The sequence below is a fragment of the Nycticebus coucang genome, chromosome 8 (assembly GCF_027406575.1).
Source record: "Nycticebus coucang isolate mNycCou1 chromosome 8, mNycCou1.pri, whole genome shotgun sequence".
NCBI lineage: Eukaryota > Metazoa > Chordata > Mammalia > Primates > Lorisidae > Nycticebus > Nycticebus coucang.
Window position 1 is genome coordinate 41,107,770 of NC_069787.1, and position 21,219 is coordinate 41,128,988.

Consider the following 21,219-nt stretch of genomic DNA (forward strand, 5'->3'; position numbering starts at 1 on the left):
CATTTTACTCTAGAATTCTTGTGGTTTCATGCCTTACATTTAAGACTTTTATCTATCTTGAATTAATTTTTATGAGTGGTAAGAGATAGGAGTCCTGTTTGATTCTTCTACATGTGGCTATCCAATTTTCCCAGCACCATTATTGAATAGGGCTTCTTTTCCCCAGTGTACTTTATTGACTGTTTTGTAAAACATCAGTTGGCTATAGGTAGGTGGTTTTATATCTGGATTCTCTATTTTGTTCCATTGGTCTATGTCTATTTTTGTATTAATACATCCTGTTTTGATTACTATAGCCTTGTAGTATAGTTTGAAATCTGATAATATCATGCCTCCAAATTTGTCCTTTTGTTTTGTTTTGTTTTGCTTTGCTTTGCTTTGTTTAAGGTTGATTTAGCTATTTGGGACCCTCTCTGGTTCCAAAGGAAGCACAGTATTAGTTTTTCTGAATTTATCAAGTATTATGTTGGTATTTTGATGGAGATTGCATTGAATCTGTAAATTACTTTAGGTAGCATGGACATTTTAACAAAGCTAATTCTACCAATCCATAAGCGTGATATGTTTTTTCATTTGTTTGTGTCATCGGCAATTTCTTTCCTCATTGTTTCACAGTTCTTTTGGTAGAGATCTTTCAGTTCCTTGGATAAATATATGCCTAGGCATTTTATTTTCTTTGTAGCTATTGTGAATGGCATTGAGTCTTTAATTTGACTCTCAGCTTTACTGTTATTGGTATATAGAAATGCTACTGATTTTTGTATATATATTTTGTATGCTGAGATTTTGCTGAATTTGTTTATCAATTTCAGGTGGGTCTTGGTGATGTCTGAAGTTTTCTAGGTTTGAGATCATGTCATCAGTGAAGAGGAAAAGTTTGGCCTCCTCTTTCCCAATTTGCATACTGTTCATGTCTTTATCTTGCCTGATTACTCTGGTTATGACTTCCAACACTATGTTGAACAGTAGTGGTAACTTTGGGCACCCTTATCTTATTCCAGTTCTTTTAGTGGGAATGTTTTCAACTTTTCCCCATGCAGCATGATGATGGCTGTGAGTTGTCATACATAGCTTTTATAATTTTGAGAAATATTCCTTCTAAGTCTAGTTTGTTGAGAGTTTTTATCAAGAAAGGATGCTGGATTTTGTTGAAAGTTTTTTCTGCCTCTGTTAAGATGATCATATTATCTTTATTTTTGCTTCTGTTTATGTAGTGAATCAAATTTATTGATTTACATATGTTGAACCATCCTTAAATCCCTGGGATAAATCTCACTTGCTCCTAGTGGATTTTTCTTTTCTTCTTCTTCCTTTTTTATTTTTTTTCTTTTCTGATGGGCTGCGAAATTCAATTTGCTAGTACTTTATTGAGGATTTTTGCATCTATATTCATAAGAGATATTGGTCTGTAGTTTTCTTTTGTTGTTGTAGTATCCCTTCCTGGCTTTGGTATCAAAGTGATATTGACTTCATAGAATTAATTGGGAAGAATTGCCTCCTTCTCAGTATTATAGAATAATTTCTGTAGTATGGGTAGTAGGTCTGGTGGAATTTGTCTGTGAATCCCTCAAGTACATGGCTTTTTTTGTTATTGTTGTTGGAAGGTTCTTTTCTTTTTTTAAATTCCACTTCCCCAAACTTGGTTAAAGAAAAAAAGCAGTGGTGGTAAATCTCTTAAGCATCATCAATTTTCTGAGATTCTTCCCTTGAAAAATGTAACATTTGATTTCCAAACACATGCCAGAAGTGTCCGTGGTTCCCAACTACACTAAGCAGGTGAGAAGCTGAAATCTTAGTGTTCATCTTTTGACCTTCCCCAGACTGTGATCTGTCTTTGGGTCAGCAATAATTGCCTGAAAGCTACTATGGCTTCATTAATCTTTATCTGTAGCTCTCTGAGCTCTTCTATGTGCAGCAATCACAGGATCTGAGCAGCTTCGTTAAGAACTGCATCTCCTGTGTCAAAACCAAGAATATGTTTGTCTAAAGCAACAGGCAAGCACTCTTTTGTTTGATTTGCTTTAGCAACTGCATCCTGTGTCAGGCTTTCCTGAACCAAAATGTGAATTGCCTTAAGAATCACCAGGTAATCATCATGACGCTAAATCTGAAGGAGATTAGCCAAAGCCATCACTCCAGCCTTGAAGTGGAGATTATTTACATCCAAATTGATCAATGGCTCTGCATTCTTAGTTGTGCTGTCAGCATTTTTTGCATTATCAAGTACTAAGTCCTTGTATTTTTGAGCATTATCTCCATATTTAAGTCTAACAGCTAAACCAAGAAGCCAGTCAATTGCTTCTTGTCTATCTTGAATCTCGAAAGGACAATTAACATCTCTGAGATACTTTTCAAAGAACTTGGGCCAGTCACTGCTGTGGATATTTCTTAAATTACCTCTGTCTTCAATCTTGTAAGTCTGATTTTTCTGATCTTCAAGCCAAACAATAAAGTTTCTAAATTCTGTTTCATCTTTGCAATTGAAGCCTTCAGGGTTGTGGTATTTGAGAGCCGTCAGCTTGTGTCTGAACACGGTCTCTGCTTCTTGCTCTGGTCCTGTAGCTCAGTCAGCAGGGCGCCAGCCATATACACCAAGGGTGGTGCGTTCGAACCGGCCCAGGCCTGCTAAACAACAATGACAACTGCAACAAAAATAGCCAAGTGTTGTGGCGGGCACCTGTAGTCCCAGCTACTTGGGAGGCTGAGGCAAGAGAATTGCTTAAGACCAAGAGTTTGAGGTTGCTGTGAGCTGTGACACCATGGCACTCTACTCAGGAAGGACAGCTTGAAACTCTGTCTCAAAAAAAAAAGAGTGCTATTCTTCCTGACTGAGTCTTTGAAGGTTGTATGTTTTCAGTTTTTCCATTTCCTCTATATGTTCTAGTTATGTGCATAGAAATTTTTATAGTATTTATGGATGATGTTTTGTATTTCTGTGGTATCAGTTGCAGTGTCTTCTTTATCATCTCTGATTGAACTTATTTGGATCCTTTCTCTGCTGTTCTTAGTTAATCTAGCAAGAGGTCTATTGACTTTACTTACCTTTTCAAAGAACCAACTTTCTGTTTCATTGATCATTTGTATTATTTTTTTGTTTTCCATTTCATTTAGTTCTGACCTTCGTTATTTCTTTTCTTCTGCTGGATTTGGGCTTGGTTTGTTTTTCCTTTTCTAGTTCCTTGAACTGTGACAGTAGGTTGTTACTTTGCAGTGTTTCTGTCTTTTTGATGTAGGCATTGAAGGCTATGAATTTTCCCCTGAGGAATCTTTTGCTGCATCCCATGGATTTTGATTAGGGGATTTGAAAGGGGATTATTTCCCCTTTGTCATTCATTTCAAAGAATCTATTGATTTTCATCTTAATTTCATTCTTGACCCAATAATGATTCAGCAGCAGGTTGTTTAATTTCTATGCCTTTGTGTAGAAATTTTGTTTCAGTATTTTTCTTGTGATTGATTTCTAGTTTTATTCTGCTGTGGTCTGAAAGAATACATGGTATAATTTCTATTCTTTTGAATTTTTTGAGACCTGTTTTGTGGCCTAAAATATAATTAGTCTTAGAGAATGTCCCATGTGCTGCCGAGAATAATGTATATTCAATAGTTTTGAGGTAAAATGTTCTATAAATGTCTTTTAGGTCCATTTGATTTAAAGTTTGATTTAAGTCTGTTGTTTCTCTATTTATTTTCTGCTTTGATGATTTGTCAAGCTCATGCATTATTTAGGTCCCCAGTTATGATAGTGTTACTTATTTCTCTGCTTAACTCTAATAAAATTTGATTTATGTATCTAAGAGCTGCTGTGTATATTTAGAATTAGTATATCTTCTTGTTGAATTGCCCCCTTTACCATTATATAATGACCCTCTTTGTCTTCCTTTACCTTCATTGACTTAAAATTGATTTTATCTGATATGGCTACATCTGCTATCTTTTGATTTCTATGTACATGGGATACTTTTTTCCATCCTTTCACATTGAGTCTGTGTGTGTCCTATGGTTTAAATGTGGTTCCTAGAGACAGAAGATACTTAGATTATTTTTTTTTCATCCATTCAGCTAGCTTGTGTCTTTTGAGAGGTTCATTCAGACCATTAACATTAAGTGATAGAATTAATATGTGGGATGTTGATCTGTTTATCCTGCTGGGTACTTTATTGCTTTGTTTTCCCTCTTGTGCTATTGTTTTATAAGAGTTGTAAGTTGAGAGAGTTGTATGATTTTACCCTGGTGTATATCTATTGTGCTGATTTGTGTAAAATGCTCTTCTGAGTATTTCTTGCAAGGGAGGTCTGGTCATGCCAAATTCCCTCAGTATTAGACTGTCTGGAAAAAAACTTAATTTTTTCATCATATGTGAAACTTAATTTATCAGTACATAAGATTCTAGGCTCAGTTAATATTCAATTCTGTTTAAGAAGATTGTATATAGGGTCCCACTCACTTCTGGCTTATAGGGTCTTCACTGAGAAATCTGCTGTTAGCCTGATAAGGTTACCTTTGTAGGTCAATCATTGCTTATATCCTGCTGCTTGTAGAATTTTCTCTTTCATTTTTACTTTGGCCAGCATGATTTCTATATGTCTTGGAGATGTCCTATTTGCTATGAATCTTCCTGATGTTTGATATTTGTCTTGTGTCTGAATGTGAGGATCTCTGGCAATACCAGGGAAGTTTTCCTCAAAAATTCCCTGAAATAGGCTTTCCATACTTACAGCTCTTTCTTTTCCCTCAAGAGTACCTATAATTTGAATGTTAGTTTGCTTCATATAGTCCCATATCTCTTTCAGTGATTGCTCATACTCTTTTATACTCTTCTCTGCATCTTTGCATGACCGGGTTAGCTCAAGAGCCTTATCTTCAAGCTGAGAGTTTTTCTTCTCCTTGGTTTAGTCTATTTCTGATGTTTTCTGCTGTGTTTTGAAGTTCCCTGAATGGCTTTTTCATTTATTTAAGTTCTATTATACCCTTTCTTTTGTTGTCTAGCTCTTTAGCATCTTTTTTATTGATTTCCTGAAAATTTTTGGCTTTTTTGCTGATTTTCAACTTTATTTTCAGTTCCATTCATTTTATTTGCCATCCATATTCTGAATTCTGTTTTTGTCATTTTGTCAGTTTCTTTGTGGGTGGAGTCCACTACTGTAACTCTTTTGTGTTCCCTTGGGGATGTCAAACTATTTTGTTTATTCATGTTGCCAGGGTTCTTTTGCTGGTTTCTTCTCATCTGTCTCCTCTTCTCTTTGCTGTGGATTAATAGGATTGCAGGTCACCTGTTTTCCTTTGCTGTGTCCTCGCTAGTTAGGGGAGAGGAGAACCGTAGGTGGAGCTTTTGTGTTCTACTCTGGGATGTTGACCCACCAGGGGAGTGAAAGGTGCTCTGAGAGCCTGTAAAATAGCTGTTCTGTTTTAACCCATTCCCCTATGATTGTCACATTTAGAGCAAGTGGTGAATGATCTTTGTGTATGATGGAAGGATATTCCCTGGCTCATTGTTGGAAGTTTGCATTAGGGAATGGTTGCAACCTTCTCCTTGGCAGCTATTGTTTTATAATACTGCTCTGGCAGAGGTCACTCACTGGAGGTGACGGTGGCAGCTGGGCTATTTAGAAACTGGTTATGGATGACTTGGCTGAGGGTATTTGCTCAAACCAAGTCCAGGACTAATGGCAGCTTGGGGATGAGGGGTCTTGAGTAAAGTGTTGGACTTTAGAGAGGCTTCACCAGCAGTGTGTGGACTCAGGAGTGGGGGTTTAAAGCCCAGGCTTTGGAATCTTAGGGGTGGTATTGCAGACCTGATAGGGGTCCTGGAATTATAGGGGCAAAGCCTCAGGTTCGGATGTAGTAAGAGCTTCAGAGCTGGCTCTAGACATTTATGGGGCCAGAGCCACATATATAGAGGGTTATTCTACTAGCATGGACACTGTTGATGCCCAGTTGCACAGGCAAGAGTTTGTTTCAGTGGCCCAGGAAGCATGTAAGTGGGCTAGAGCTTATTATGGTCAGCCACAGTTCTCCCCCAACACCTAAGACCCAATGAGACTGTTGTCTAAGCCTTCCCAGGTGGAGCTTATGGCATCTGAGGTGCCTCCTCTGCTCAGGTCCCATGGAGTGGGGAGGAAGCATGTTCAGCATTCAGTCATAGAACACAACACAAAGAAACTTCTGTTCTATCTGCTCCCTTTCTGGCCCAATGGGGGTGATACAGACTTCTGCTGGAAGGATGAATACTGAGTACACCTGGCTCTATGCACTAGAACAATCAGGATGGCACTGATTCCAGAAACCCAGGATTGGAAGCCACCATATCTCTGTTGCACTCACTCTCTAGTACAGTGTCTCTGCACAGACTTTGAGCAGCTCCCCAGTCAGCCAGAGGTTTGCAGTGGACAACAGAGCTTATGGCTAAAGCTGCCTGTATCTTTTATTCCTCTCCTAAAAAGCAGTACTCCTTTGGGTTGCTTCTGTTTTGCTTTCTTCCCCTCTTCCCAGCAATGTGAATTGGATCAGGACCTCTAGCTTAATCTCTGAGTTGGTGAGTAGTACTTGTAAGAATTGGCCACGTCCTATTAGCCTTTCCAAACTGGAAAGATTGCTCACAGGAAGGAACCATCTCTAATTCACAGATTCACAGACCTCTGCTTTTCTCTCTCTCCCCCTGCCTGGAGAGTCTCCCATTAGTGTCTGTTCACAAATCAGTACCCAAATATCCTGCACTTGGCAGCAGTGACACCATGACTTTCCTGCGGGGGGCTGGGCAATCCACCAGATTGCTGTGGTTCAGACCCCCACTATACTCTGTCATCAGTTCTGCCCACGTGGGCTCCCTCGCCTCCCATTTCAAGCTCTCAAATCTCTCCTTTGTGCCTCTAGTAGCCCACTCAAGTCCTAGGGACCTGAGATCAAGTCTGCGTGTCTCACCTATTGGCATGTGCCTCTTCGGTGTGCTGGCAGGCAAGGAACTCCCAGATGAAGAATCCCTGACTCCACTGCAAGTCCTCAAGGGGAAAGGTGTGAGCCTCACTCTATGGAAATCTCAGACTAAGGGATGCTACAACTGATGAAAGGTAGCCACTCCTGAAGGTCTCAGTGTGCTCCCCCAGTTGCAGTGCACAGGGAAGGAGCAGGGGAGGAAAAGAGTGTGAATGGAAGATACCCGGTTCCCCAGCTCCTCTAGTCCTTCTCTCTGAAAGCCTGTACAAACGTCCAAGCTTTGGGTTCACGTTAGTTCTCCACACAATTCAGTGTTTGTAGCAGTGCCTGGGTTTGCAAGGGTGGAAAAACTTCCAGACAACTCACTAATCACCTAATCAGCCTGCTAATCACCAAAAGTGTGTGGGAAGGAGAAATGGCATTCCCCACCCTTACCCCTTCATTGTTCTCTGAGGCTCTCTGGATTAGATCCTCACCAATATCTTTTCTTCTCTTTCATTTTCCTATTCCATGAAGTCCCCAGCAGGCTCTAGCACTTATTCCGCTGAACTACACCTGACCTGTGCCATTCCCCTCTCTCCTGTGTCTGAAACCCTCCCTTCCCTCGGACACTTCACAAGCATTGTCTCTAGTTGGCCACCTTGCCTTCTCTCGATACATTGTCTTTGTAATTTAAGTTGCTAATAATTAATTCACATCTGAGATCTTAGTGTGAGAGCCTCAAAAGTATGAAATCTTTTGCATTTGCTCTTGTCTTACTCTTCTCTTTAATGTGTATTTTATTCCCTGGGCAGCCATATATACTAATGTTCCTCTTACTAAGTTAATTTTGAAGTTGTTTTTATTTGAAAAACACACTATAGAAATAATATTTCATGATAAACCATAGAATCTAGACTATCATGTAAAACAAATTATCTTAGGAAAGCTTTAAAAATAGAGTCTTTCCCATAATTGGAGTATCTGAAAGAAACAAAAGCATGCTACTGTTATTGTCTCAATTGTATATTTTATATTATTATTCCCATCAGGCTTCCAGTACATATACCTGGATTGTAACTTGAAATAGTTAGCTTTATATTAGTTTATCATTCCTCTAATTTCATTTTTCATCTAGAAATACTGTCATCTTTCCCCCAAACTCTGGCTATGTAACACATACTGAGGCAGATCTTTGCAAGACCAACTAATGTGTCTTGTATAACAGTCTAAATTGGAACATTTGGGCCCCCCAAATTATCCATATTTGGGATGACGACTGTGCTATTCAGGTTAGCTAAAAAGCTTTCGTATCTTCTCTGCATCCAAGTCTGTGGAAGCCCACAAAGGATGAACAAACAACACATAAGAAACCATTTCAGTCTTCTTTCCCTGTTTTCCTGGTGGTGTTGCTTTCAAGGTATTTTTTAGCATTCAGTAGTTAAACTATGCTAAAACCGTTACATACTTGATTCTGTGTAGTCTTAAAATGCTTTTAAATGACAGTTTATATGTTGGAAAAATAATGGAAGGGCTCTAGTTTGAGTAAATTGCCTTGCATTTTTAGTCCCATGTATTATGAATTATACCATAACAAATTTTATAGACCTACCCAGAAAATTTAATATTTATTCTATATGAGTAATCTTTTTAGGCTGTTTATATCTAGATGTCTTTATTTGTATCTGTTGGAGCTCTTCTCTGAAAGAGCCATGGGTCTTTTGGTACCTGTGACATGGCTTTGCATTGTTAAAGGCAAGTGAGGAAGTTTATAAAATGCTCGTGTATTTGGAATATGACATCCACCATTCTTGCTAAAAGATAAACATCTTGCAGTAAACATTTGGTTGTAGATAGGAGTTTTTGCAAGAAATGTTTAAAGTGTTATCAGTCAAAGTAGCATGAAATCTAACTTACAGAAAAAAAAATGTTTTGTCAATTAGAACAATTAGAACAATCTCATCATTTTCCCTGAATAGACATGTGATGACGTTTGCCCTTTCCTTGTGGTCCTCATGACTTTTGCTATAATTTGTCTATAAAGTATCACTAATAAAGATATTGCAAAAATAATTTGACCAATCCTTCATAATATTAGGCATGCTGCAGGTTAGTTTTTTATTAAAAACTGATCCATCTTCTTTTCATTTCATTTGTTTAAAATGCATTTTAAGACACAAGTTATCACTTAGGTTTGCCACCCAGAGAGAACTGAACTGCTTTCATAGTTTCCTATGAAATCTGAGAGGTAGAAATACAAGTACGTCTTGGGGATGGTTGTTATGAAAACATTTATGATACATTGGAATGGTCTCCTTGTTATCAAAGAAGAAATTATTTTTTCATTTTGTTATGGCTGTCTCTAGCTATGTTTGTGCAAGTAACTGTCCTCTTTAGTTGACGACAGACATATACCTATACCATCTATATTGTTTGCTAGTACCATTGTGCAACTGAAAGAAGCTGTCAGTTCACTCATTTGGTTGCTAGAACATTGGACAATAGTAAAAACTCCTGCTGACTCAATCTCAATTGCAAATTCAAAACTACTATCGAAAATGTGTTCGGAATATTATAGATGTGTTTTGTTACAGAACTTTTGAAAATGTTATAAGATTTTTTTCATGGTGGACTGAATTAAAAAAAAATCAATTGAAATGTAAATAAAGATGATCATTCACTTGTACAAAGGCTAAAATAGAGTTCTATCCTGACTCATTCAACATTAAAGTTGTACAAAGAACCTGGGTTTCATCTGCTCCAAGTAGGTGGCCCTCAAGAGTCATTAAAATTATCTTTTTAAAATTACAACTCAGCAAGAGCAATTCATTTTGTGCAGCCGGAAATTGTTTTCCAAATGCCCATCTGCATGTCCTTTTAAGAAATGTAGTTCAACAGAGGAAGTGCTGGCTCCTCGGGGAAATCATTCTCGTCTTCGGTGTACATATGCTGTGCTACAGTTAATCAGGCAAATTCTATTGATGTTCCTGGCACTAGGGCATGATTGAATATTTAACAAACAAATGTTTCTGAGCCCAGAAGACAAATGGTTCAAGAGATTTGGGACTTTTAAAAAAATATATATTAAGTTAAATCAAAAGCATTTTGTATTTGTTCTTCTGAGAAACAGATGAACAGATGATTGGAATGCAAAAATGGCATGACAACTTCTTTGCCACTCTGACAAATTACATTCAATTGCTGTACAGGTTTTCAGCAGCTAAATGATAAACCAAAAGGGAAAAGTGTTTATTTTTTTCAGTCAGATCATAGTAAGCTAAATTCTCATGCATATAATATATTTATATGTTATATAGAAAAAATTAATCTCGAAACAAACTGAGCCCAAATGAATTACATATGTGAAATCATTCTCGTCATCTCTACTTTATAAAAGAAGTAAAAGCATTACTAAAAAAAGGAAGAGGGTTTTGCCAGTGTTCGACTTGTAGTAAATACTGTACTATTTTTTTTTTTTTTTTTTTTTTTTTTTGAGACAGAACCTCAAGCTGTCACCCTGGGTAGAGTACCTTGGCATCACAGCTCACAGCAACCTCCAACTCCTGGGCTTAAGCAATTCTCTTGCCTCAGTCTCCCAAGTAGCTGGGACCACAGGCACCTGCCACAACACATGGCCATTTTTTGTTTATAGTTGTCATTGTTGTTTGGCAGGCCTGGGCTGTATTCGAACCTGGCAGCTCTGGTGTATGTGGCTGGCACCTTAGCCGCTTGAGCTACAGGTGCCGAGCTTATACTGTACTATTTTTTATTCTCCATTCATTTCCTCTCTAAATAAGAAGTTGACCCAAGGCAAATAAAAATATTACTTAAATTTAGTCTTATGTCATCTTTCCTTTCTCAGTCATCTCAATTCCTCTTTTGGAATCTGAGATAAAACAGAATTAGTGGTTCTGAGCAAGCCAGGGTAAACAAGCCCAGATTTTCTAGTTTTTTGTCCTATCTATAAATTTAGAAAAGCATGGAAACATATTACTGTGGAAATACAGTGCAACCACGAGAATGCTCACCAGGGTACACAACTAAATCCATCTGCTTCTCAGCTCATCTTCAAACCAGAGTATACCTTAGGAAAAATGCAGGATGAATGTCCATGTACACACTCATGAATATTTCCAGGTATATAAGAGCTGCTCATGCCAAGCAAAACGAAATGTTTTATACTTGAGTAAACTATTGGAAGAAACAAAAGGCTGTACTCTGACCCACCACAGGTGGAAAAATAGACATCTTACCACATGCATTTAAAGTATTTTCAAAATGATATAGCAAACGTGTAGTTTTCTAAATCCCAAAATGGTACATCTGTAATTTTTTAAAAAGCATCTACCTTATGATGTTATTACTTTTTAGATAATTTCTCTCAGCTGTTATACTTTACATCTATTGAGGGTGGTGTCTCTGTCTTCACCTGCGTATCTTCTGTACTGTCTAGAAAATGACTTACCCAGAGTAGGAGCTTAATAAATATTTATGGAATTCTTTTTTTTTTATTATTAAATCATAGCTGTGTACATTAGTGCAATCATGGGGTACCATACACTGGTTTTATGTACAATTTGACATATTTTCATCACACTGATTAACATAGCCTTCCTGGCATTTTCTTAGTTATTGTGTTAACACGTTTATATTATACATTTAGTAAGTTTCACATGTACCTTTGTAAGATGCACCAGAGGTATGGTCCCACCAATTACCCTCCCTCAACCCATTCTCCCACCCCGCTCCCTTTTCCCTTTCCCCATAGTCTTAGGTTATAATTGGGTTATACCTTTCATATGAAAGCTATAAATTAGTTTCATAGTAGGGCTTTATCGCTTTCATATAAAAGACATAAATTAGTTTCATAATAGGGCCGAATACATTGGATACTTTTTCTTTCATTCTTGAGATACTTTACTAAGAACAATATGTTCCAGCTCCATCCACGTAAACATGAAAGAGGTAAAGTCTCCATATTTCTTTAAGGCTGCATAATATTCCATGATGTACATGTACCACATTAATTTATTAATCCATTTGTGGGTCAATGGGCACTCGGGCTTCTTCTGGATTTAGCAATTATGAATTGGGCTGCAATAAACATTCTGGTACAAATATCTTTGGTATAATGTGATTTTTTTTTCTTCTGTATATATACCTAGTAGAAGAATTGTAGGATCGAATGGCAGGTCTATTTTTAGATCTCTTAAGTGTTCTCCAAACATCTTTCCAAAAGGAATGTATTAGTTTGCATTCCCACCAGCAATACAGAAGTGTTCTTTTTTCTCCACAACCACGGCAATATCTCTGGTTTTGGGATTATGTGATATGGGCTAATCTTACTGGAGTTAGATGATATCTCAAAGTAGTTTTGATTTGCATTTCTCTGATGATTAAGGATGATGAGCATTTTTTCATATGTCTGTAGGCCATGCGCCTATCTTCTTCAGAGACGTTTTTCTTCAAGGCCCTTGCCCAGCCTGCGATGGGATCACTTGTTCTTTTCTTGCTTATACATTTGAGTTCTTGGTGGATTCTGCTTATTAAATCTTTGTTGGAGACATAAACATGCAAATATCTTCCCCCATTCTGAGGGCTGTCTGCTTGCTTTACTTATTGTGTTCTTGGCTGTGCAGAGGCTTTTTAGTTTGAACAGGTCCCAGTAGTGTATTTTTGATGCCGCTTCAATTGCCCGGGCAGTCCTCATAAAATATTTGCCCAGGCCTATTTCTTCAAGAGTTTTCCCTGCACTTTCTTCTAGTATATTTATAGTTTCATGTCTGAAGTTTAAATCTTTAATCTAGTGAGAGTCTATCTTAGTTAATGGTGAAAGTGGGGGTCCAGTTTCAGTCTTCTACAGGTTGCCCTCCAGTTCACCCAGCATCATTTGTTAAAGAGGGAATCTTTTCCCCACTGAATGTTTTTAATTGGTTTGTCAAAGATCAAATAACGGTAAGTAGCTGGGTTCATCTCTTGGTTCTCTATTCTGTTCCAGACATCTACTTCTCTGTTTTTGTGCCAGTACCATGCTGTTTTGATCACTATCGATTTACAGTATAGTCTGAGGTCTGGTAGGGTGATTCCTCCCGCTTTCTTTTTATTTCTGAGTAATGTCTTGGCTATTCGAGATTTTTTTCTGATTCCCTACAAAATGAAGTATGATTTTTTCAAGATCTTTAAAGTATAACAGTGGAGCTTTAATAGGGATTGCATTAAAATTGTATATTGCTTTGGGTAGTATGGCATTTTAACAATGTTGATTCTTCCCAGCCATAAGCATGGTATATTTTTCCATTTGTTAACATTTTCAGCTATTTCTTTTCTTACAGTTTCATAGTTCTCTTTATAGAGATCTTTCACGTCCTTTGTTAGATAAACTCCCAAATATTTCATCTTCTTTGGCACTACTGTGAATGGAATAGAGTCCTTAACTGTTTTTTCAGCTTGACTATTGTTGGTATATATAAAGGGTACCGATTTATGAATGTTGATTTTGTAACCTGATACGCTGCTGTATTCCTTGATCACTTCTAAGAGTTTTGTAGTAGAACCCCTGGTGTTTTCCAGATATACAGTCATCATCTGCGAAGAGCGAAAGTTTGATCTCTTCTGACCCTATATGGATACCCTTGATCGCCTTTTCTTCCCTAATTGCAATGGCTAAAACTTCCATTACAATGTTAAAGAGCTGTGGAGACAATGGGCAACCTTGTCTGGTTCTTGATCTGAGTGGAAATGATTTCAATTTAACTCCATTCAATACGATATTGGCTGTGGGTTTGCCATAGATGGCCTCTATCAGTTTAAGAAATGTTCCTTCTATACCAATTTTTTTAAGTGTTCTGATCATGAAAGGATGCTGGATATTATCAAAAGCTTTTCTACATCAATTGAGAGAATCATATGGTCTTTGTTTTTTAATTTGTTTATATGCTGAATTATATTTATAGATTTACGTATATTGAACCAGCCTTGAGATAAAACCTACCAGCCTGGGATAAAACTGACCTGGTCATGATGTATAATTTGTTTGATGTATTGCTGGATTCTGTTTGTTAAGATCTTGTTGAATATTTTTCCATCAATATTCATTAGCGATACTGGTCTATAATTTTCTTTTCTTGTTGTTCCTTTTCCTGGTTTAGGAATGAGGGTGATGTTTGCGTCATAGAATGTGTTGGGTAGTATTCCTTCTTTTTCTATGTTTTGGAAAAGGTTCAGTAATACAGGTACTAGTTCCTCTTTAAAGGTTTGGTAGAATTCTGACATGAAGCCATCTGGTCCTGGTCTTTTCTTTTTAGGGAGATTTTGTATAGTTGATATTATTTCAGAACTTGATATAGACCTGTTCAACATTTCCACTTGACTCTGGCTAAGTCTTGGAAGGTGACGTGCTTCCAAGTATTATTCAATTTGCTTCAGATTTTCATATTTCTGAGAATAAAGTTTCTTATAATATTCATTAAGGATTTTTTTGATTTCTGAGGACTCTGTTGTTATTTCGTCTTTGTTGTTTCTGATTGATGAGATTAGAGATTTTACTCTTTTTTTCCTAGTTAGGTTAGCCAAAGGTTTATCTATTTTATTGACCTTTTGATTTATTGATCTGTTGCGTAATCCTTTTGTTTTCTATTTCATTTAATTCTGCTCTAATTTTGATTATTTCTTCTACTGGGTTTGGGGTTGGAATGTTCTGGTATCTGGATTCCTTTGCGGTATCCAAGAGGTTCTGATAAGTGTCTTCATTGTCATTTTGTTCCAAAAATTTGTTAATTTCCTTCTTGATCTCATCTATGACCCAGCTATCATTTAGCATAAGGTTATTTAGCTTCCATGTTTTTGTATGTGTATGCAGATTCCTGTTGTTACTGAGGTCAACTTTTATTCCCTGATAATCTGAGAAGATGCAAGGAATAAATTCTATTCTTTTAAATTTGCTGAGGTTAGACTTGGGACCTAAGATGTAATCAATTTTGAGCATGTTCTGTGGGCTGATGAGAAGAATGTGTACTCAGTTTTGTTAGGATGAAATGTTCTGTAGATATCTGTTAAATCCAATTGTTTAATGGTTAAATTTAAGTATAAAGTTTCTTTGCTTAGTTTCTTTTGGAGGATCTATTCCACACTGCCAGAAGGGTGTTAAAATCTCCGAAAATTATGGTGCTGGAGGAAATCAAGTTGGTCATGTCTGTTAGAGTCTGTCTTATAAATGGAGCTGCATTCTGGTTGGGTGAATAAATGTTAACAATTGAGATCTCATCGTGTTTAGTGTTACCTTTAATGAATATGAAGTGACAATCCTTATCTTTCCTTACCTTTGTTGGTTTAAAGCCTATTGTATCTGCAAATAAAATTGCAACATCTGCTTTTTTTGATTTCCATTTGCCTGAAATATAGATGACCATCCCTTCACCCTGAGTCTATATTTATCTTTTAAGGTTAGATGAGATTCTTATATGCAGCAGCCTTTTGGCCTGAGTTTTTGTGTCCAGTCGGCCAACCTGTGCCTCTTTAGAGGACAATTTAAGCCACTCATGTTAATGGAGAATATTGATAAGCCTGGTAGTATTTGGGGTATTGAGTTTTTTGAAAGTCCATTGGACATTTTTAATCCTTTCGCCACTGTGGAAGTTGGTGTTTGATCAAAAGTTTCCGAGTAAGTTTACTTTTGTGGTGAAGGATTGCGCTGGTCATTATGGAGGATAGGTCTGAGAATATCCATTTAGTTATGGCAAATTTCTTCACTATGTGAATGTCATTAAACTATTTAATTTCTCCATCATAAATGAAACTCAGTTCAGCTGGATACAGGATCCTGGGTTGAAAGTTTTTTTGTTTTAGGAGATTAAAAGTCAACGACCACCCTCTTCTAGCTTGAAAGGTTTCAGTAGAGAGTCTTCAGTCATTCTAATATTCTTCCCTTTGTAGGTTATGGTTTTCGTACGTCTGACTGCTTTCAGAGTTTTCTCCTTCATATTAAATTTAGTGAAGTTAATTATGATGTGCCTGGGGAATGTCTTATTCGGGTTGAGTTGTGCTGGGGTTCTGAAACTGTCTGCTATCTGAATTTCAGAATCTCTTGGCATGTCTGGAAAATTCTCTTTCATAATTTCATGAAGAAGAGCCTCTGTGCCTTGCAAAGCCACTTTGTCACCTTCAGGGACTCCTGTGAAGCGAATACTAGTTTTCTTCAAATTATCCCAGAGCTCTCCAAGAGAATGATCCATTTTTGCTCTCCATTTCTCTTCCTCTTTGAGAGTTTGGGAGCATTCAAAAACTTTGTCTTCAATGTCAGAAATCCTTTCTTCTGCTTGCTTTATTCTGTTAGTCAGGGATTCTACTGTATTTTTCAGATCTTTGAGGGCTGCACATTCTTGTGTCAATGTGTCAAAATCATTGGTGATTCTGTCTTTAAATTCGTTGAATTCTTGAGACGACTTTTGAAATTCTCCTGGAATTTATAATTCCACTTTTCCTCTATTCTGTTAATCTTGTTTGCAATGCAAATTCTGAATACAATTTCTGACATCTCAGCCATCTGTTTATAAATGGGATCTTCATTTGTGTCTGCCATATTTTTCCTTGGGGGGGTGGTCTACTCTGGTTATTCATGTTACCGGAGTTTTTCCGCTGATTCCGCCTCGTGATTATTTTACACCATTTGACTAGATGAGCAGATAAAGACAAGTTGGATTGGGGGCTCCAGGAGTGGTGTTTAGCCAGCCCTTTGCTCAAAATCTGGGAGTGGTGTTGTTACACCCGAAAATCGAAATCCCCAGTGACCATATGAGAGAGCCAGACCCCAATGCAAATCCCACAAGGGCATTTATTCAGGCTCGAGCCACGGCATTCCCAGACACATCTGGGGCTGAGAGCCCCATGCTCGTCACCCGCGGGGTTTTTATGCAGTGGTTATGGGGTGAGGGGCATGGAAAACAAAGCGTGGCCTTTGGGTCAGTTATCTCTGATGCTGACACTAGACTTTAAGGCTGATAGGGTCCCGCCAATCTCAACAGTGTGAGTGAGGAGGTTCTGACGCACTCCGGGAGATAGGTACACATCCCGGGAGATAAGGTGAGGTATGGTTTACTAAGAAATGAAACAAAGGATTTTCAGGTTACTTTTAAAATGGAGGACAAAAGCCTGAAATGATGAAAAGTCCAAAATGGCATCACTGGGTCCTCATTCCCCCTATGTTATTATAACTAGGAGGACCCTTTCATGGGACCTCCATGGTGAGTTTGAGCTGTTCGCGGGGGTTCAAGGGCTGATACTGGGCCCTGAGAACCATCAGTTGCACCGTCCCAATTCATTCTTTTATAAACTTTATAAGTTCATTAACTATACATGGTCCTATTGTTAAGGCTATTAAGAGCAGAATTAGGGGTCCTGCTGTGGCAGAAATAAGGGTGGTGAGCCACGGGGACCAATTAAACATAGCCTCATACCAACTCTGAGCTTGCTCTCTTTCATGTCTACGTTTTTGTAATCCTTCTCGTACTAGGGTCATGGATTCTTTAACTACTCCGGAATGGTCAGCATAAAAACAGCATTCCTCACAAGAGCAGCACACAATCCCCCTTGTTGCAGGAACAATATATCGAACACCCTCCGTTTCTGGAGCACTACTTCAGAGAGGGAAGTGAGGGAGCCCTGAAGTAGAGTGATGGATTTTTCTATTCTTTCTATATCTAGATCGATGGCCACTCTTAGCGCCCCATAGTTTTTATCTTGGAAGAGTAGAGCTGAAATCCCAGTGCCTGCCCCTGCTAGCTCCAGTCCTAACAGGGCGGAGATGGTGAGTGCCGTCACCAGTTCCCTTTTGAAACGAAGACCTGTGCTTTCAAATCTCTGAAAAACAGTTTCTTGCTCATGGTAATCTTCCTTGATGGAAAACGGGTCTGCCAACCGGACGTGGGTGTGATGGACCCATGCAGTGATGCCATCAACTTTGAGTGTGGTGGGGGTAGTCAGAATCACAGTGTAAGGCCCTTTCCACCCAGGTTCGAGAGTTTCCTGCCAGTGTCTCTTGATATAGACCCAGTCCCCTGGCCGAAACTTGTGAGGCTCTGGGATTGGACCTGCTGCATAGGTGACACTCAGACAGTTCCAATTCTTTCTGAACCTGCTAGTAACAGTGGAGGGAAAGGAGAAAATTTTCATCATTTGCCTCTGTTAAAAGATCTATGCGGTTATTTGGAATAATAGGAGGTGGTCTCCCATAGAGAATTTCAAAGGGAGAGAGACCTAGGGTATAGGGGGAATTTCTGACCCTATATAAGGCAAAGGGAAGAAGAGTCACCTAGTCTCCGCCAGACTCCAGGGTTAATTTAGTTAAGGTCTCTTTTAAGGTTCTATTCATTCTTTCTTTTTTTTTTTTTTTTTTTGTAGAGACAGAGTCTCACTTTATGGCCCTCAGTAGAGTGCCGTGGCATCACACAGCTCACAGCAACCTCCAACTCCTGGGCTTAAGTGATTCTCTTGCCTCAGCCTCCCGAGTAGCTGGGACTACAGGTGCCCGCCACAACGCCCAGCTATTTTTTGGTTGCAGTTCAGCCGGGGCTGGGTTTGAACCCGCCACCCTCAGTATATGGGACCGGCGCCTTACCGACTAAGCCACAGGCGCCGCCCTATTCATTCTTTCTACTTGTCCTGAGCTCTGGGGCCTGTTGCACAATGTAATTTCCAGGTTGTTCCCAGTGCAGTGGCTACCCCCCGAGTTATCTGAGAAATAAAGGCTGACCCATTGTCTGAGCTGATTAAAGCTGGCAGTGCATACCTGGGAAGAATGTCTTCAAGCAGCTTTTTCGCCACGATTTGCATGGTTTTGTTTTTGGTGGGAAAGGCCTCCACCCACCCTGAAAAGGTATCTACAAAGACTAAGAGATATTTGTACCCATACTGACCAGGCTTAATCTCTGTGAAGTCCACTTCCCAATATGCACCAGGCTTGTTTCCCCGCTCACAGTTTCCTTGGACGGTTAGCCCAGCCCTGGCATTGGTGAGCTGACAAGCCTTGCAAGCACTGATTACCTGATCGACCTTGGTGTCTAGTTATTCAATTTTGATCTTTGCATGGCGGACTAAGTCTTTCAGTCTTCTGTTGCCCATATGGGTGGCCTGGTGCATGCGCTGCAGCACTTCCACCCCTAGCTGTGCTTTCTATCAGCAGTGCGCCACCAGCCATTATGCTGCCGAGGGCTGTGTGCCTGGGGGATAGAGCGGAGCCATGCCAGGTCTTCCGGGGTGTACTCAGGCTTCTCTGGCAGGACTGGAAGCCCAGGGTCTGGCAGGCTGATGGTCAGGGTCTGGGCTGCACTAAGGGCTGTGCCCTTGGCAGCTTCATCCGCCCGGTGATTACCTCTGGCCACTGGGGTGATTGGCTTCTGGTGCCCTTGGCAGTGAATGATGGCCAACTTTCTTGGCAGCCAGATGGCGGCTAGGAGATCCAGTATTTCTTGTTTATTCTTAACTGTTTTTCCTTCTGCTGTCAGCAGTCCCCTCTCTTGGTAGATGGCTCCATGGACGTGGGCCGTGGCAAACGTGTAGCAGCTGTCAGTGTAGATGTTGGTCTTTTTCCCTTTCCCTAGGACTAGAGCTTTGGTGAGGGCGATGAGCTCTACTCATTGGGCAGAGGTACCGCCCAGGAGTGGCTCAGCCCAAAGAGTCTCCATTTCAGAGACTACCATCGCTCCTGTGTACCTGTGTCCGTCCTTCATGAAGCTACTGCCATCTGTTTACCAGGTCTCTTCTACATCTGGCAACGGCCAGTCGGTCAGGGCCTAGCAGAGGCTGTGGACCTGGGCTAATGTCCTGGCAGTGGTGGATCAGTGCCTCTATGTCCAGGCTGGGAAGAAGGGTGTTGGGATTCAGGGCAGCACTGGGCAGGAACCGGACCTGTAGTGGATTCAGCAGCAGGCTCTGATAGTGCGTTAGCCATGCATTACTCATCCACTGGTCTGGGGGCTGCTTCAGGACTCCCTCGATAACATGGGGTATGGTTATTAATAGCTCCTGCCCCAGGGTGAGTTTATCTGCATCTTTTACCAGGAGGGCGGTGGCCGCTCTGATACGTAAGCAAGGGGGCCACCCCGATGTTATCAGGTCTAGCCTTTTAGACAGGTAGGCTACTGGACGAGTCCAGGGTCCTAGAGTCTGAGTCAATACTCCTTTGGCCACCCCTTTATGTTCATCCACATAGAGATGAAATGATTTTTCAGTGTCAGGGAGCCCCAAAGTGAGGGAAGAAAGCAGAGCAGTTTTAAGTCTCTGAAAGGCTAATTCTCTTTCTGTCATCCACTTGAAGGAATGCCCCTCCCTCATGGCTTCATAGAGGGGTTTTGCAATTTCAGCAAGGTCTGGTACCCAATGTTGACAGAACTCTGCAGACCCCAAAAACTCTCACACTTGCCTGGGGTTTGTTGGGGTTGGGATCTTAAGTATAGTCTGATTCCTGATCTCAGTGAGCCACCTTTGACCATCTTTAAGGGTGTATCCCAGGTAACTTACAGTTTGCTGACAGATCTGGGCTTTCTTTGCTGATGTCCAATACCCCCAGTCCCCTAGTGTGACCAGCAGGTCTCGTGTGCCTTGTAGACAGTCCTGTTCATTGGTGGCTGCCACTAGGATGTCATCTGTATACTGAAGGAGAGTTAGGTTGGGGTGCTGCCTGCGGAACTCACCCAGTTCTTTGTGGCAGGGCCTCATCAAAGATAGTGGGACAGTTTTTAAACCCTTGTGGCAAGCGGGTCCACGTTATGTCCACCAATGCCGCTCTCTGGATCACTCCACTCGAAGATGAATAGGGCCTGGCTCTGGGGCTCCAGCGACAAGCTGAAGAAAGCATCTTTTAAATCTAATACTGTATACCAGGTTTGGAATGGGGCCAGTGAGCTTAAGAGGTTGTACAGTCGGGTGAATGTCCATTACCTGCTTATTAACCTCCCGGAGGTCTTGAACTGGTCAGTAATCATTAGTGAGGGGCTTTTTAATTTGTAACAAGGGGTGTGTTCCATGAGGACTAGCAGGGGATCAGAATCCCGGCATCCAGTAGCCACTGAATGTGTGGCAGGATTCTGTTTCTGGCTTCAAGAGTCATGGGGTACTGTCTTACCCACACCGGGGCCCAGTGTTTTGCCAGTCCCACTACCCCCATTTCAGCCCAGGCTGACGAGTAGGAGTTAAGCCACTCAGAGATATCCGCTTGGCTTGGTGGTAGAGGCTGTTGATGGAGTTGATACTCATCTTCCAAGCGCAGAGTGAGAACATGGACAGGAAGTCGCTGTCTGTCTGTAACCTGTGGTGTTC

The 21,219-nt window shown here is 40.0% G+C and overlaps 1 protein-coding gene and 1 pseudogene across 1 annotated transcript in view; one reads left to right on the forward strand and one right to left on the reverse strand.

The window, feature by feature from the left end:
* CFAP20DC (CFAP20 domain containing) overlaps positions 1-21,219 on the forward strand; it is a 360,272-nt gene that overhangs the window by 209,299 nt on the left and 129,754 nt on the right. The gene's annotated exons all lie outside the window — the stretch shown is intronic.
* On the reverse strand, positions 1,800-17,385 carry LOC128592331 (RNA transcription, translation and transport factor protein-like; annotated as a pseudogene).